Below are 18745 nucleotides of genomic sequence, written 5' to 3'. Positions count from 1 at the left end.
GGCAAAGCTCTCTCTACCGGTCAATTTTCGTTCCTACCCTCACCTCTGGTAATGAAGGCTGGGTCATGACTGAAAGAACAAAGATCACGGGTACAAGTGGCTGAAATGGGTTTCCTCAGGCGGGTGGCTGGTGTCTCCCTTAGAGATAGGGTGAGAAGCTGGGCCATCCGTGAGGAGCTCAAAGTAGAGCCGCCGCTCCTTTGCGTTGAGAGGATCCAGTTGAGGTGGTTTGGGCATCTGGTAAGGATGCCTTCTGGACGCCTCCCTAGGGAGCTGCTGGAGCTGCCCCCCCCCGCTGTTTAGAAAAGCAGTAATGACAGGGATTCCACAGCAGGCAAAAGAAGCCATGGAAGGAAATCCAGATATTCCTGGGTGTTCCACCGAACAGTGGGAAAAACACCTGACACATCACTTGAAAAGATAAAGAGATAAGCAAGCTCAACAAAAAAGTGACTTAGATTCTGCTCAGGTACAGCTGATAAAGTTACAACTGGGGGAAGCTAGAAAAAAGGCAAATGAGGCAAAGAAAGAAGGCTGAAAGTCTGTAACTCAGATGGTTCAACAGTTGCAGCCACCCGTCAGTGGTGCACCTACTCCTGACCTATATCCCACACCACCGTGGGTCCCGACTCACCCTCCTTATCATGGGGGACCTGGGGGGCAACATGGAGGCTTCATGGATCGCGGAGGATTCAGGGGATTATCCACCAAACAATGGCTGTTTTAATTGTGGTGAACCAAAATCACTGGAAGAACACGTCCATATGGGGCAATGCCAGGACAAAGGGGTCAGATAGCTCCCCCTAGAGGTGGATATGGGCCATGTTTTCAAGGTCCACCACCTCATCCACCTCAGCATCAGGCGCCATATGCAGCAGCAGCCCCCCAGGGCCAGTACCCTCAAGTTGCCTGGACTGAGCACGGGGAACAGTACTGAAGAGGCCCAAGAACCCCACAGCTGGTAGGTCTGGCAGACCCCTACCTGCATATGAGGGTAAATGACGATGAACTGCCATTTATTGTGGACTCAGGGGCACGCTATTCCACCATCAACTGTGATATGCTTAAATCACAGCTGTCATCCTCAAGAGTGGAATTAGTTGGATTCTCGGGAAAACCTGAAAACCTGCCAGTCACCAGACCTCTACCTACCAGGGTTGCAAATCAGACTTTTATGCACTCATATATTTCTTCTCCCTTATGCCCATCAAATCTGATGGAAAGATGTGCTTATCAAATGCGGTGCATCCATTTTGCGTGGATCTCAAGGGCTGGTGGTGACTTTTCCTAATGGTTATACTGTGAACTGCTTGATCTCTATAATGCAATCAACTTCTCAGATGTTGCTGTCAGCAGATGTGTTTCCCACAGCGCCAGGAATATGATGAAATTTATCAGTAGCCATTTTTCAATGGAATCATTGACCTCAAGTGGGATATTTATTCTAGTTGTATCCTGGTGGGGAAAAAAAGGCATGGCTGCGGTTGTTGAGGAACTGAGGAACAGATCACATGGTATAAATTGCAGGGTGAAGCTGTACCCCATATCACTTTAGCTATAAGTTCAGACCATCAGGCTAAGGATTTGGGCCCTATGTGTAAGCGCATGGGAGTCGATATCCGGCTGGGTTTCCACCCAGTTACCCTATGTTTTTTATTCATCATCTGAAAAGGCTTAAAAATTGTTAAGGCCACTACAGATAAGGTTATTTGGAACACAGAGAAATTGAGACGTTCCATGGTAGGGAAAGAACAGACCATCAAGACACAGAGGCGATGTTAACTTCGCTCCCATCTGCGTTATGGTCAGCAGGCCCTACAGATGAGGGGCACTGCATTTATGTGCAACCTGTGACCTTTGACCTCTCGGATTGTACTCCTATCTGGCAGAAGCAGTATCCATGTAATCAACAAGCTGAGGAGGGAATAACAGACACTTTTGAGGGACTGTTAGCAGCAGGGGTGTTGGAGGAATCTCAGTCACAGTGGAACACACCTATCTTGCCAGTAGAGAAGCAGAACACTGGCAAATATCGCATGGCTCATGATTTAAGTAGGATTAATGCATTGTTTCCACTCTAACAGTAACTGTGCCTAGTCCATATACTGCAATCTGTTCTGTCACCACAACACCAGTGGTTTACATGTGTGGACTTGGCCAACGCATTCTTCTGTCTGCCACTGGCTGACCATCTCAGAGACATTTTCTCTTTTACCTTTCAGGGTACTCAATTTCGTTACACTCGAGTGCCACAGGGTTTCATTCTTTCTCCTGGTCTATTTAACCAGATTTTGAAACAGCAGCTATCAGATCTTGATAGTATGTAGATGACATATTATTGGCTGCTCCAGACTCTGATTCCTGACTGCACTCATTCCGTGCTCTCTAAGCTCTTCGCTTGTGGTTTTAAAGTCTCCAGATTCAAATTGCAGTGTTGTAGACAGCAAGCTTAATTTCTGGGAAGAATCATTTCCAGATAAGGTACAGGGATGTCACCCTCACACCTGTAATCTATTTTGCGCCATCCCAAACCCCTTATTGTGAAAGACCTATTGTCTTTCCTAGGCTTGACAGGGTACAGCAGGCAGTTTGTGGCATCATATGGTGAATTAACTTACCTTCTCAGGGCCCTGGTTAATGAGCAAGGCATGAGAAATCTCTCTGCCCAATTGAATTGGACCACTGAAGCCGAAGCCAGTTTTATTGCTTTGAAACATGCCCTAACCAGTACTGCTGCCCTGGCAATACCTAACTACCAGTTACCATTTTTCTTGGATGTTTCTGAAAAATCACACACAGTAAATTGGGTGCTTTTTCAGAAAAAAGGGGGAGGTAGACAGGTGCTTATGTATGCCAGCATAACTCTAGATCCAACTGAAGACAGACATCCTCCGAGCACAAGACACGCAGCAGGAGGGGCAAAAATTTTGCAGAAAACAGCACACATAGTGATGGGACAAAGCAAAAATTGGTCAAGTGTGTGCACAAACTAAACTGAGCAGGGTAGAAGCTCTATCAATTGTCCCTCCGCAGCTCAATTAACTCAATGACAGGGTTTACTCCTTACGAGTTAACCACAGGACAACAGTTCCCGGGACTGGTAATCTGGACTGCTCACTGAGGAAGCAGCTGAAAGCCCAGTAAGATATAAACCTTATCATGATCAACCAACAGTACTGGTGTCAGCTTTCTGCAAACAGGTTGCAGCAGCAAAGGGGGTGTCGGACGAAGGGACATCGCCAACCACGGAGTGGGTTTTACTGAAGGTGATCAAGTGGAAGTGGTCTGAGCCAAGGTGGACAGGACCCTACAAGGTGACAGAAAGGAATTCGCATGCAATGAAGCTGTACGGGAAAGGAGAAACCTGGTACCAATGGAGCCAGTGTGCAGCAACAGATCCTCCCACTAGGACCCTCGAACAGATAAGAGAGACTCAGTGAACTCAGAGACACATTGAACTCACTTTAATCCGTTTCCTTTGATTCATTTTTTAACGTATAGCGGAAGAGGTTCTGGTGAGCAGGTGAGGTATAAGTACTCTCCTGGTAAAAGTTTTGCTGTATGAGAGGACAGTCCCAGAATTCTTGGAGGATTTAGCTTGCTTTTACTTGTGTGCTTGTTTTATTTTTTATTATAATCTTGTGTGATATTGTTTTTCAGAACGATGTACATACCAGACAACGGGCTCTTCCAAAGGGGATGGTTTTTGTGTATTGTTTCATGTATGATTGTGGTAATTGCATGTATGATTGTGGTACCAATATTATGGTGGGAGGACGGTCTGAGAGGCAGGGGTACCAAACAACCAGCAGACCACCACCAGATGGATCTGTGACTAAGGCGCCGGAAGGCCTTAGAACACTCTCAAAGGAAACGCATGAAGCTTCAGGGATAGACAATCCATTAGGTGGTATCTTTGAGCAATGGTTTGGTAAATGGAAAACTCATTATGTCTGCGGTCATGTCTCTGGTTGGGATGATTGCGTGTGTGGGATTGTGTGGTTGTTGTTGTATTCCCTGCATCAGGTCCCTCTGCGAGCGTGGAATAGTCGCAGCTGTGGAGAAAACGAATGTTCCACCTCCCTATCAAATGGTCCAGGCGGAGGTGATGGCATGGCTCGGAGAGGGAAACAAAGAAGAGAACTCCCCAGTGTAACTATGGGCTGTTGTTGTTGGTCTCATTTTTATGAGACCAAAAAGGGGGACTTGAGGGATTATGATAGCATGATTTGCGTATTACTCAGGGTAACCAATATTATTGTGTTTTCTTATATTGATCTGATTTATTTTATAGGTAGAAGTTTATATGTTGGTCTATCATTTATTAAACTAGACCGGATGTGTGTGTTTTTGGAGAAGGGCAGTTACAGGGAGTCTCTGCATGATCAGATAAGGAAAACAGGGAGATGGGTGAGGGGTGGTCTGGAATGTAACACAATCTTGTTTCAGGGACTACGCTCGTAATCTGCCCAGCAACAGCATGGTGATCCGTGGAGTCGGATGACGAAACATTGGGGTCAGAGGACGTGGGCCAATCATGCACTGACCTACACTTTTGTTTTATGACTTGACGATGTATAATGGGTCAGGGAGAGATAGCGAGTCAGTCTTCATGTACTTACACAGCTTGTTGGTGGTCAGGGAAAGGAAGACTCAAAATCCAGAGCTCTGGAAGCTTTATTCACTTACTTGTAACAAAACTCATTAACTTTGACCAAAAACGCCTTCTCCTATTGCTTCATTAAAGAACACGCAGGACCAAGGACTACACATAGTTTAAAAAGGGTAATTTAAAGTCACGGTCCAATAACCTCACTAATTTCAAAATCCTGGTTGGAGGTTAGAGGTTTACAGGAAATACTGGATCCCTGCTTTGACACTGTGTTTAGTACAATACTGCTGAAACCAGCATGGACTGACTCCAACCCTCTACTGACCTCAGAGTCTCCAGTCTGCAGTGTGGACTCTCCACAAGATCAGATAGCAGCTTCGCATCTGAATCCTGCAGGTTGTTCATACTTAGCTCCAGGTCTCTCAAATGGGAGGGGTTGGACTTCAGAGCTGAGGCCAGGGAAGTACAGCTGATCTTTGACAACCTGCAGCCATTCAATCTGAATAAAGAATAAATTAAATAATAATCAGAATTTAGCTCTTAAATATTGGAATTTCAACTGCTCACACAATTCCACCACTCTTTCTAGAATATGGAACTTTCTCTGAGTTATCAGTTGGAGGAGCAGCAGCTCTGTATAGGATCTACCGGAGACACCGGGGGGAAGCGAGCTGGCGCGCTGGTTAAACTGAGACAGCGGGGTTTTCGCACTGCGCTCCCTCCGATCCACCTGGCAAATGTCCGCTCTCTGGCCAACAAAATGGACGAACTGCTGCTCCTCAACAGAACTAACTCCAACTTCTGCAGATCTGCCGCCCTCTGTTTTACCGAATCCTGGCTCACCGAGGACATCCTGGACAGTACACCTGCCGGGATTTTATCTCATCCGTGCGGATCACGAAATGCCGCTCACGGGAAAAACAAGGGGAAGTGGACTCAACATAAACGAAGATTGGTGCACAGATGTCACAATGTTGAAGAAATCACGCAGTCCTCACGTAGAGACAGACATTATTCTTATTCTTATAATTATTATATAATATAATTGTCATTATTCTTATAACTGTAAACCTTTTTATTTACCATGGGAGTTTTCCTTGTTTGTTATGGTCACCGTGTACATTCCACCTCAGGCCTGTGTTAGTGAGGCATTACTACACCTGGGCGACCAGATAACTAACGTGGAGAAAAAACACACAGACTCCCTGCTCATTGTTCTCTGGGACTTCAACAGAACAAACCTCAGCCATGAACTCCGTACAGACAGTATATTAAATGTCCCACCAGGGACCACTACTACATAACACTGAAGGACGCCTAACAGTCTGTTCCCTGTGCTGCCTTGGGACTCTCTGATCCCTGTCTGGTTCATCTTATCCCGACATACAGGCAAAAACTGAAATCTGCTGTTGTAAAGAGTGTGAAAAGATGGACCAACGAGTCAAAGCTGGATTTACAGGCCTGCTTAGACTGTACTGACTGAGTGTTTTGAGGCTGCAGCCACTAACCTGGACAATCTAACGACCTTACATCAGTGCCGACTAAAACCTTCCGCACACACAACAACCAAAAACCCTGGTTCACAGCGAAACTCAGGCAGCCTCGTCAGACCAACGCGGAGGCCTTCCGAAGTGGGGACAGAGTCCTGTACAACCAGGCCAGGAACACGCTGAGTAAAGAGGTCAAAGCAGCAAAGAGGCCCCCATCTTCAAACAGATCTTCAACAGATCACTGGAGCTGTGTGAAGTTCCCTCCTGCTTCAATCGCTCCACAATCATCCCGGTCCCCAAAAAATCCTCCATCTCTGGACTAAATGACTACAGGCCTGTCGCCCTGACATCTGTAGTCATGAAGCCCTTTGAAAGACTGGTGTTGGCCCACCTGAAGGACATTACAGGCCCCTTGCTGGACCCCCTGCAGTTTGCCTACAGAACTAACAGGTCAGTGGATGATGCTGTCATCATGTAGGGACTGCATCACATCCTGCAAAACCTCGACTCTCCAGGGACATATGCAAGGATCCTATTCACGGACTTCAGCTCGGCATTCAACACCATCATCCTCAGCACCAAACTCACCCAGCTCAATGTGCCAGCCTCCACCTGTCAGTGGATCACAAACTTCCTGACTGACAGGAGTCAGAAGGTGAGACTGGGGAACATCACATCCAGCACCCGGACCATTAGCACTGGCGCCCCCCAGGGGTGTGTGCTCTCCCCACTGCTCTTCTCCCTCTACACCAATCACTGCACCTCAGGAGACCCATCTGTCAAACTCCTGAAATTCGCTAACGACACAATGGTAATCTGCCTCATCCGGGAATGTGATGAGTCGGCCTACAGACGAGAGGTTGATCCGCTACCGCTCTGGTGTGGTCTGAACAACCTGGAGCTCAACATGCTCAAAACTGCGAAGATGACCGTGGACTTCAGGAGGAGCCCCTCCCAACTCAGCCCCCCGTCACCATACTCAATAGCCCTGTGTCTGCTGTGGAATCCTTCAGGTGTCTGGGATCCACTATATTCCAGTACCTAAAGTGGGAGCCCAACACAGACACCATCATCAAGAATGCCCAGCAGAGGATGTACTTCCTGCACCATATCAGGAAGCTCAACTTGCCTAAGGAGCTCCTGATCCACTTCTACAAAGCCATCATTCAGTCTGTCTACTGCATGTCCATCACTGTCTGTTTTGGCCAAGATTTCATATTTCTTCTTACTTTAACAAACTAGACAACTACTCCTACTACTTCTTGTTGTTGTTGTAAATATTCAACGTAGAGACAAACGCACTCTGTAGAGTAGTTTGTCAATTTGAGCTCCTGTAGAAACATGACAGCAACATGGCGACTTCGATGTAAGAGGACCCGCGGTATGGTCTTTATACACCACTGAAAACATAGTTATTATTATATTGCATTTCTGTCAATATATCCTTGTCAATATTACACACTGGACCTACTAAGTTTGGATCAGTATAATATCAGCCTTATGTCTGCAGTTTAGTGTTCAGTTGTAGATCTGTATTTGATGCTCTGTTGATGCTTGTATATTTTGTTCCTCAAATGTAAGTCTGCCAAATGAGTAGATGTAATGTAAATGTAGTGTCACCACAACTTTCACATCATATTAATCTCAGCACAGAAGCAAAAATAAAAAAATGGGTTCTGACCTCAGAGTCTCCAGTTTACAGTCTGGACTCTCCAGACCCTTACACAGCAGCTTCACTCCTGAATCCTGCAGCTTGTTGTCACTCAGCTCCAGCTCTCTCAGATGGGAGGGGCTGGACTTCAGAGCTGAGGCCAGAGAAGCACAACTAATCTCTGAAAAACTGCAGGAACTCAATCTGAAAAAAAAAAAAAATCCAATCAGATGTGATCAGGTTTAAAATGTGTAGCTCAACATTACAATGTTCTGGAATTAGAGGAGAAAAACTATATTGATCCTTCAAACAGCTGCATTTGGAAACATGCTCTGATGTCTGTGTATTCTGAAGGATCGACATCAATGATCAGACATTATTTGTGAGCACATGTTGAAATCAACAGAAAACAAATGAATATTTCTCCTTCAGCAGAACGCATTTATCAATTTAAAATATTAGCTCAGAGATTCTTCTGTATACAAATATGACCATTTACCAAAAATTATAAACATTAATTTAACAGCGAACATTGTCTACAGTTTCCTTAAGAAGCACAAGTCTTTTGTGACTGAAGACTAAATTTAGTACAAGGAACATGAACATATGAACAAAATGAAATTTATGGATGTAACTTATGTATGAACATAAATTAGGTTCAATTAATAATTAAATATATCATATCTACAATAGTAACAATTCAGTAAACTGACCCCAGAGTCTCCAGCCTACAGTGTGGACTCCCCAGAAAACCACACAGCAGCTTCACTCCTGAATCCTGCAGCTTGTTGTCACTCAGCTCCAGCTCTCTCAGATGGGAGGGGTTGGACTTCAGAGCTGAGGCCAGAGAAGCACAGCTGATCTTTGACAATCTGCAGCCCTTCAATCTGAATAAAGAATGAAGATCAAACTTTCATATGGTCATCTGGGTGCTGCTGTTTACGTTCACCCCAGATGCAAATTCAAAGAATGCACTGTGGAATATTTGGGGTGTATATACAGTATATGTATATATGTATATAAATAACTGTATATATATTTTTTTATTTTATATGTTACCATATTTTAATTATACTTAATTATAAGTTGTGGGTGTGTAGCATGAAGGAACTACAAATTTTATTTTGTTATGCAGCCTTGTGCTGTATAATGATTAATAAACAACCTTGTCCCTTGAAGGCAATGTTCTTACTTGAAATCATACAGTGTTTAATAATCTGTTCAGAGCTGAAGAAGGTTTATTGATCCCAAGCAAGCTGGGGAAATAATTATTGCACTGTACAGGTTTAAGGTAAAAAGACAAAGTGATGAGTATAGAGTATAGTATGGTATATAGAGTATGTTTAGTGTCAGCACAACTTTCAAATCATGTTAATCTCAGCACAGAAGTAAAAACTGGTGTCTGACCTCAGAGTCTCCAGTCTACAGAGTGGACTCTCCAGAAAACACCACAGCAGCTTCACTCCTGAATCCTGCAGGTTGTTGTTACTCAGCTGCAGTTCTCTCAGATGGGGGGTGGTGGACTTCAGACCTGAGGCCAGAGCACTGATTTCTGACAAACCGCAGCCCCGCAATCTGAATAAAGAATAAATTATGTAATTTTAAAAGACAATGTTCCTGCTCGAAACCATTCAGTGTTTAATAATCTGTTCAGAGCTGAAGAATGTGTAGAAAGTAGAAGTTTAGAAAATGTAAACTCCAAACACCTGAACCCAACAGGATGCAGGTTAAAAACTGTAAAATTCAGGGTAAGAAGAGCTCCCATTAATAATGACAACAAGCTGCTACTTCAATAAAGACGTAGTGATTTCATCTCTTAAACTCTGCAGCTCCACCAGTGGCTCCATCTATACAAACTCATGTGGTGCAGCCAAACACAAATAAAAACCCACAGAAACTGATATAAGATTCGACTTAAGATCCCAAAGTTTCCAAAGATGCCAAATATGTTAGGATGGATTTTGGGGAAATGTGAACAAAAGACATCAACATTATTTCTTTTAGGAATAGTGGAGTAATAAAGTCAAAGCATCTTCAGTTTAAACTATTCAGTCAGTATAAGCATCATATAGCTTCATAACAATGTTGGAAAAAGCAAAAATATTTATTATTGTCTGACAGTTAAAATAGAGATTATTTATTCACTGTATTTATTAACTTCTGTTATCATTTATTTTAAAAAAGAAAAATAATCATGAAGGATTTAACGCAAAAATCAAGAATTCAAGATGTTCAGAGTGAATTATCCAGTGTAAATATTTCTTGTCATATTAAGGTTTTATATGTTGAGCTCAACATTGCTCTGTCACAGTCAATGGACTAAAACACTAAATAAGAAAATAAACTTTAGCATTAAGACAAGATAAGACTTTATTGATCCCACGCTGGGGAAATAAGCATTGCACTGTACAGGTATAAGGTAAAAAGACAAAGTGATGAGTATAGAGTATAGTACGGTATATAGAGTGTGTTTAGTGTCAGCACAACTTTCACATCATGTTAATTTCAGCACAGAAGTAAAAAAAATGGTGTCTGACCTTAGAGTCTCCAGTCTACAGTGTGGACTCTGTAGAAAACCACACAGCAGCTTCACACCTGAATCACGCAGGTTGTTGTCACTCAGGTCCAGCTCTCTCAGATGGGAGGGGTTAGATTTCAGAGCTGAGGCCAGAGAAGCACAGCTGATGTCTGACAGACTGCAGCAACTCAATCTGAATAAAGAATAAACAATAGAGATAAAAATCCATTTATAATCCAGGTTTAAATGTGGAGCTCAACATTACTATGTGCTAATCCAGTAATTCCCAAAGTGCAGGTGTGCGTGAGCTACCACTAGGGGGTGCGCAACAAGGAAAATGTAATGGTGGTGTAGTAGTGTATTAACTACAACAATTATTAATTTGGTGGAATTTTTCATGAAATAAAAACCTGAATTAAAAACTTTCCTTTGTAAAAACGTCTTTTGTGTAAAGTATGCAAACTGAAGCATCCCACCATTTTGCATGTCCAGTCCAAGGAGAAGGAAATGTTTTCAGTGCAAGCTAAAAGGGAAGCAGAGACAGCAAGTGGAAGTGCTGTGATCTCTGTACAAAACAGTGGTCTTACTAGGGCCGGTAAGCGCGACTGCACACTCTCAACACTACCAACACAACTCGTTTGGGGAAATATATTTAAATAGGCTTACGAGGGACCTTTTCACCTCAGTGATAAATTAATTAATTAATTAATTAATCACAGCGCAAGGTGCCCATGATTAAAATTGCCGGTGTCGCATTAGCTGGGCGGAGTTGACTCGCGCTGAGTCGAAAAAAACTTCTCTTGCTGCGCAGTAGGTATGTAAATTTGTAACGCTTGTCAGTTAAACTATTGAAAGTCTTTTTCTGTATTTTGTCAGGTACATAAAGGTTCATGTGAATTTACAAATCCCAGGTTTTAGATTTATTTAATTTTGGAAAATATCCAAACTTTTTTGTAAATGGGTTTGTAAATTAACGTTCATAATTTTTGATAAATGGTCACATCTGTATACAGAAGACACTTTGAAATCAACAGAAACCAAACTTTATCAATATTAGTTTAGAGGATCTTCTGTATTCATTTTAATCATGTGCACCTCGCGCTGTGAGCCCACAGTAACAGTAGAGTTTTGCAATATAAACATCTTAAAACTGAAGCACAGCCTTACTGTTTTGGACTGTGAGATGCACTTTATTAGAGCTTCTGAAGTTAACGTGTGGATTGTGAGATTTCTGCCTGATCAGTAGTGGTTTTGGTTTCACATGCAGCATGCTGTCCCAAACTGTGTCGGTGTAATGGTCTAAAGGGTACAGGCTATATAACAGCGAATCAATAACGTAATGCACAGCAGAGTAGAGGCCAGCTGGAATTTAAAATATTATGAATTCTCATTAAATGATGACATTAGTCTCGTAATATTGCGATCTTTTTCTGGACATGTCAGAGAACACTATGGGAGAGATTCTGAATGTGCAGAAAGTTTTGAACATGAACAGAATACCTGCTGAAACACAGGAGCTATTAAAGTCCAGGAGTTTATAACTGAATTAAAATGAATTAATTTATCATTGAAGTGAAAAGGTCCCACACAGGCCTATTTAAATAGGTTATTTCCCCAAATGAAGACTCAAAAGAGAAGGGAAGACTAAGCATGTGTACTGACTCAGCAGGGATTTTATTAAAATAGAAAAGTTGATCTACAGGAGAAAACACATTTAAAAGCAGTAGCATACAGGATGCCTGAAAGGCTTACTGCATTATGTTCTATTAAATTTTAATATTTTGAATTGTCACATACCACCTGAATATTGTGTTTTGCTTTATATATATGGAGATTAACCATAAATTGGTGCAGAAATATTCACCAGAATGCAGGAAATTAATGCTGAAAAGTTCAAATCTCGCCTAGGGCTCCAACATTATCAGGGCTGGCCCTAAGCAGCACATGGATTATGTGTAAAACAGGAGCGTTGGGCTTCATCCAGCCAGATTGAACGATCACCGACTGTCCGAAGTGAGAGGGTGTGGACAGGGCCAAGGAAAGGAGGTCGCGGAGCGGCCCGACGCTGTGGACAGTCGGTGATCATTCCCTCTGGATGGATAAAGCCTGACGCTCCTCATTTTATGCATGATCCATGATGGTATGGAAGATGTAGAAAAAAAAGGCAAAAATAGCATGTCATTTCTTTTTGAGAGAAGCCAAGCTCCACTGTAGTTAGCACCCTGCTTGGACCACAGGTAGTTGGTAAAAGACATTTTCATAGTTTGGTAAGAGCTATAAAAACTCAAATTAGCCAAAAAGACATTGGTGCATGACATTGTTAATGTTGGTTGGCACTAGCAACCTGCTGGTAACTAGTTAATTATACTTAGGCCTATGTTAATAAAAAATGATTTATGCTAACGCCTAAGAAGTCCCGTTTAAATTACCAAACTAATTTTCACTCCTTGGCTTTTAATCCAGGATGAGAGCTGTATGTTGCCGTTTTGTTTGGTGTTGTATTTTTGTCTATCTATTGATTCATGTCAATGTACAGCACTTTGGTTGTTTTTAAATGTGCTTTAGAAATAAAGTTAGATTGGAGTTGGATTGGATTACCACCTGTTTGAATGTAGCCTAAATAGGGATATGACTTCATATCCGGTCCAGTGATTCCCATTTTCCCAGCCCAGTGCTGCCCGCCATAGACTAATCTGTTCCGCCACAGTTTCATAATCAAGCAAAAACGTTCACAAAACTTCTCATAATAACATAAAAGGTCTGTAACATTGTTTTGCGCCATTGCTTTAGCAAAGTATCTGTCAAACGAACTACTATCAGGCTTTGTGCCCTCTTCAAATCGCAAAAGACTGTGATTAAATTAAATAATTAGAATAAGTAGGCCTATAAATAAGACATTAAATCAGAATAAATAAGTTATTTTAGGAGTCAGTAACTTTACTCGTTAAATTTTAAATGAGCTACTTTTTACTTTTACTTGAGTAGATTTCTATAACAGTAACTTTACTTGTAGTTAAGTACAAATTCATCAATGTAACAGTACTTTTACTTAAGTAAAATATTTTAGTACTCTTTCCACCTCTGCTTCACACACATGCAACTCTTTTGTGACTGGAGACTAAATTTTGTACAAGAAATATGAAAATATGAACATAAGGAAATGTACAACTTTATGGATGTAAGTCGTGTATGAACATAAATTAGATTAAATTTTCAAGTAAACACAATCTACAATCAGTGAACTGACCTCAGAGTCTCCAGTCTGCAGTCTGGACCCTCCAGAAAACCACACAGCAGCAGCTTCACTCCTGAATCCTGCAGGTTGTTTTCACTCATGTCAAGCTCTCTCAGATGGGAGGGGTTGGACTTCAGAGCTAAAGCCAGAGAAGCACAGCTGGTCGCTGACAAAAAGCAGCTCCTCAACCTGAATAAAGAATAAATGATGTAACTTTAGAAGACAATTTTCCTGCTTGAAATCATTCAGTGTGTAATAATCTGTTCAGAGCTGAAGAAGGTTTAGAATGTAGAAGTTTAGAAAACTCCAAACACCTGAACCCAACAGGACTTTTGTGTTTTTAGCATTATTTATATGAAAAGAAGACTTGCTGCCAAATTTGACAGTAAGAAACCAAGCACAGCTCACACTGCTGTGTTGTTGCTTTATAATTTTTGAATCTTAAAAACTGTAAAATACAAAAAGGTAAAACGAGATCTCATTAAAGAGGTGGTATTATGCTTTTTGGCTTTTTCCCTCTCGTTTATTGAGTTAGTCCAGCCCAAAGGGAGTTCCCATCTCCCACAGAAAGCACTGCTCTGAACCGCTTGAAAACAGCTCGTTTGTAGTCCAGCCCTTCACTTTCTTTACTTGTGACATCACAATGAAAATGCGTCATAAAGCTTGCCAAGCAGCTGGCGGGGTCAGGCACGCCTTCAAACCAAGCTAGTCTGAGCGGAGGCCCTTTGGCTCAACTCGCCTTTGTTTGGTTTTCCATTGTAGAAATGTTGTACCTGTACCTGCTTCCAGGTACTTTTTTTCATATCACTTCAGCTCCGTCAAGGTTCCAAGCGAGCTGAGGGATACTAAAATGTAACGTGAAAACACAACAGACTGCTGATTGGTCAGAGAGAATATTCACTATTCACTGCATCATCATTGTGCACCAGACAGAGACCAGCAAAAAGTTTTACAGTTTTTGTATGGAATTTCATCACTAAATCCACTTCTGAGAAGTTTTGATGTGAGAAATCAGCTATGTAGATTTGGAATTTGACAGTTTTAGAGAAGTGATGGCGGAACAAAAATGCTTGAATATTTTCGGAGTTGAGGAGCTCCGCAAGTGGCGGTGCAGTAAAAGCAGTAAAAGCACGGGCCCCTCTGAGCTTGCGCTTTGTTTTTGGCACACCAAGGAGCAGTTGATCGTCTGACCTGAGAGAACGAGTGGGAGTATAGGGGTGTAGCAGCTCAGAGATGTAAAGTGGGGCAAGGCCATTTAGGCTTTAAAAGTTTTTTGTGCTCTTATTTTTTCCTTGTTTAGTCTGTTTTGGTTTGGGGTTTTGTGTTTTTCTTTGAAACCATGTTTATTCTTTTGTTCATTTGCATTTTAGTTCTGTGTCTTAGTTTATGTCTTGGTATTCACTCTTGGTTCTGTTTGTATTATTTGGTCTTGTCTGCTTTGTGTTCTGTTATCCAGTATTTGTCTGCTGCTTGTTAGATTGTAGTTAGTCTGCTAAGTGTTGGTTTTTGTTCTCGGTCTGGTGATTTTTTTTTTGACAGTGTTTAGTTTTGTGTGCTTTTTTCCTGTTGTGTTTAATTTGCCTTTTGATGATCAGTTGTGTTTGTGCATTTTGGTCTGGTTCTGTCTACTCCCCCTATGATCTGCCTTCCTGTGTGTCTGTGTTCTGTCTAATTACCTCATGTCCTCCACCTGGTCGTGGTCCCGCCCTGCTCATTACCTGGTGTTTAAATGTTTGCTTGTTCTTTTAAGTCTTTGTTATGTTCTCATTGTTGAGTGTTCTGCTGTTCTCTGTTCTCCTTGATGGGATTATTTCTCTGTCTGTTGAATTACTTCTTGCCTGATTGGATTACTGATTTACCTGTTTGGATTCAGCTTTGTTTGGACTTTTTTCCTTGTGCTTCCACGTGAGCCTGTTTTTGTTTGGTTAGTAAATCTTTGGTTTGAACTGCATTCTCTTTGCCGTTGTCTGCATTTGTGTCCACACCTCTGCTCCCTGCCACTGCACTCAGTGATAAAGTGTTCAACAGTAAACTACAGTATATACACTTGTACAAAAAACTTTAGACAGAGTAGAGTCCAGTGGTCCAGCAGAAGTCGAAGTTGTTGTCTCCTACAGATGACTACCGCCAGCTGCTGGTGTACCGCTGCTCTCACACTTACAGATCTCTGTTTATAGATCTGACAATATTCCACAAATTCGTAAAAAGGAAGTCCCAAATGTAATTTGACCTGCAAATTGACAGGAAATGTTCCGCAAATGTGCAAAAACTATTTTGTGTGTAAAAATAGACGCATGCAGTTGTACACTGATCCATGGTGGCTGGCCTGGATCACAACCACCATGTCCACAGTCCAGCCAGGAGAAAAGCTGATGACACCATTTAGTATATTGCATTAGTATACTCCTATGCATTTTACTCAATACATTTATTAGTGATGAGTCAAAAAATATTCAAAAAGTATGAGGAATACAGATTTTGATATTGCATTTTATATGGTAATGCTAACTACTGTATAAGAACAATGTCAGGTATTACAAACTTTTCACTAAGCTAATACTTCTTTCTGTATTATCAGGTACGGCAAGGTGTACAACAAAAAGTCCAGGAAGGGGAGAAAGACTACATTTAAATGGCAGACCTCCAGAGTGCCATCCTACTCCTCGGACAGTTGCCTATAAGCAGAGCCAGGAGACCTGATGATCCCCATCAACATGGGGTTCAGTCAGGTGTCCCTGCCCCAACTGTATTGATAGATACAGCAAAATGTACAACAAAAAATATAATACGGTTGGTTTTGTAATGTGGTAATCATGTCAGAGAGGTGATTGCATGTAGCAGCTGTGGAGATGATTTAATATATCACAAAGTCTGAACTGTCTTCATAACCAGATTCCTCTGGACACACCTTGCCTTTCTTCCTGTATATATTTCTTTTTAATGATGTTTAAAATGATCTATTTGTGATACAGGTTGTAGTATTAGTATAATTATAACAATAAACAAGTGTTCTATCATATTTGGTTGTCATTATTTGAGACATAAGACATAAATGTAGTTGCTTTATTGTTATGCTGTAAAGAAGTGTAAAGAAAAGGCATTTATCATTTTCAGTGTTTTATTTAAAAAAGCAGCAACTTGGTATCAACCCTGTGACCAAGTGCTCCACATTGCCACTCTACAAACTGTCTGTATGCTGCATGACTGAACTATGTTACCCTTTCCTGGGTCTGGAAGATCAGCCATGTGTGGTTCATGAAAACACAGTAGTCTGGATGTTGTTCACAGTACTTGAATTCTGGCCTGTAAAGGAATATATAGATGTTAGAATCCCAAATTGGAAATATTGGTGTAATTGGACAGAACATTCATCAACATCATTAGATATTTTTAATGAACAGGGCTTTGTTGTTCTCTAACAAGACTTGTGTGTCCACATTACACACCAGGTCAACATACATAACAGATGAGGCGATGGCTGAAGCAGAGCTGTAGTTAGCGGTGGTGTAATCAGTAAACAACAAGTAAAAGTAATATAAATAGTGTTGGATTACATTTATATAGCACTTTATTTTTGACACCCAAAGTGCTCAGGGGGAAACACTGAGAAAAGTACACTAGGAGATAATATACTAACATTATAATATACATGTATACTGTATATATACCTGTTCATATGCCGGAGTGTGAAGCTCAATGTAGGTCCCAGAATACGTGCTCCTTGGCTTGCACCTCGTCCTCCCTGTCCTCTACCTCTCCTTCCTCAGACCCTTGTGGCCCGCCCTCCTCTACTTTGCCTCGAGCCTGGTCCTGTACCGTGTCTGTGCTAAGCCCTGGAGTGGAGTCCTCATCAGAGACAACAATGTTGTCACCGTGGAAGCTCTAAGAGGCAAATCCTCACCTCGCGCACATATACCTACTGTCAAATAAGTTGAGATCCCAACGCTCTTGCTATCAGGTCGCAAAGAAGAAAACTGGAGCCTTTCTCCCTTTAGTAACAACAGTGAGTGAGAAAAGGGAAGTGCAACATACTTCCATCTGCAAAACACAGAGCTTAACAATGCTATAAGCAATATATTGAATAGAGATTAAAAGAAAGATATTTGTTATAAAAATTACATGATGATGATTGAAAATCAGGACATCTCATTGATATTGAAGATTAATAAAATTAATTGATCTTCCGATTGTAAAATAAATAATATGGTTTAAAGTAAGGAGAATTAGGGTAAAGATTAAATAACAACATGCAAATGGTCACTAAGTTTGGGTGAAGACATCATGACAATGAGTCAGACATAGATCGGTGTTATTCCTCGGCAGATCTCAGAGGCATTGGACTCGGAGCAAGACCATCACCGCTGGACCAAGAGCCTAAGACAAGAGTTGGGGATTTGAACAGCAAACAACTAGAGAATACTTCAAAGTTTTCTTCAGGGGACTTCAAGAGATCGAGCCACAGAGGGTAACCAAACCAACTGAAGAATCATCGGATTCCGAAATTTTTCTCTCACTTAACTGCAACGAAGACTGAAGACTTTTGGAGACAATTTGAGGGCTTTGGACAAAGCCTCGAGTTTCTACAAGACTCTAAAGATCCGCAGAAGAGGAAAGATCTCCTTGGCCAGGACGACTCCTTCCCCTCCCTTTCTCTCCAAAAAAGAAAACACTCAACCTCAGCTATCATAATCAGGTTTTGAATTTTAGAGATTTTATCAGTTTACTCAAGTTTTAATCAGTTTAGGTTGTATGCTTGCCCTTGCTTAATTTTGCAATAAAATATATAATCACTACATTTAAAGTACAAGTAGTAGACATTGAATTTATTTCTTCACTAAGGCAGCAATTCATTAGGTAAAGTGTGTATGTATGTATGTGCATGACAGTATGTATTTATGTGCAAGCCAAGTATTAAATCTTGGCCTAGGCGGCTTCTCATTACATTATTAGCATGCAGCGCATGCTAATAATGTAATGAGGTCTCCTGCAGAATATAACGATATCGATTTTTGGCTTAGAAATGTAGCGAAGTGTAAGTAAAAAGTTGCAACAACTAAAAATACTAAAGTAAATATGGAAAAAAAAATACTTAAGTACAGTAACAAAGTATTCGTACTTCGTTACTTTCAACCACTGCACTTTTTATGAATACAAATTTCCAGAAAATTATTTAAACAATTATATTTAAACAAAATGCAATAAATGGCAAATCTGTGAATTCATGTGAATCTTCATTAAC

The 18745-nt window shown here is 41.3% G+C and overlaps 1 protein-coding gene and 1 pseudogene across 2 annotated transcripts in view; both read right to left on the bottom strand.

Moving 5' to 3' along the window:
* LOC119893815 (NACHT, LRR and PYD domains-containing protein 12-like) overlaps positions 1-18745 on the bottom strand; it is a 636326-nt gene that overhangs the window by 21354 nt on the left and 596227 nt on the right. The window lies entirely within an intron of this gene.
* LOC119896449 overlaps positions 1-18745 on the bottom strand; it is a 37008-nt pseudogene that overhangs the window by 4988 nt on the left and 13275 nt on the right.

Source organism: Micropterus salmoides, unplaced genomic scaffold (assembly GCF_014851395.1).
Source record: "Micropterus salmoides isolate LMB-PRFRI ecotype aquatic unplaced genomic scaffold, ASM1485139v1 Ms_hic_scaffold_1, whole genome shotgun sequence".
NCBI lineage: Eukaryota > Metazoa > Chordata > Actinopteri > Centrarchiformes > Centrarchidae > Micropterus > Micropterus salmoides.
The sequence above is the reverse complement of the archived record's forward strand: the minus strand, read 5'-3'. Positions and strand labels throughout refer to the sequence as shown.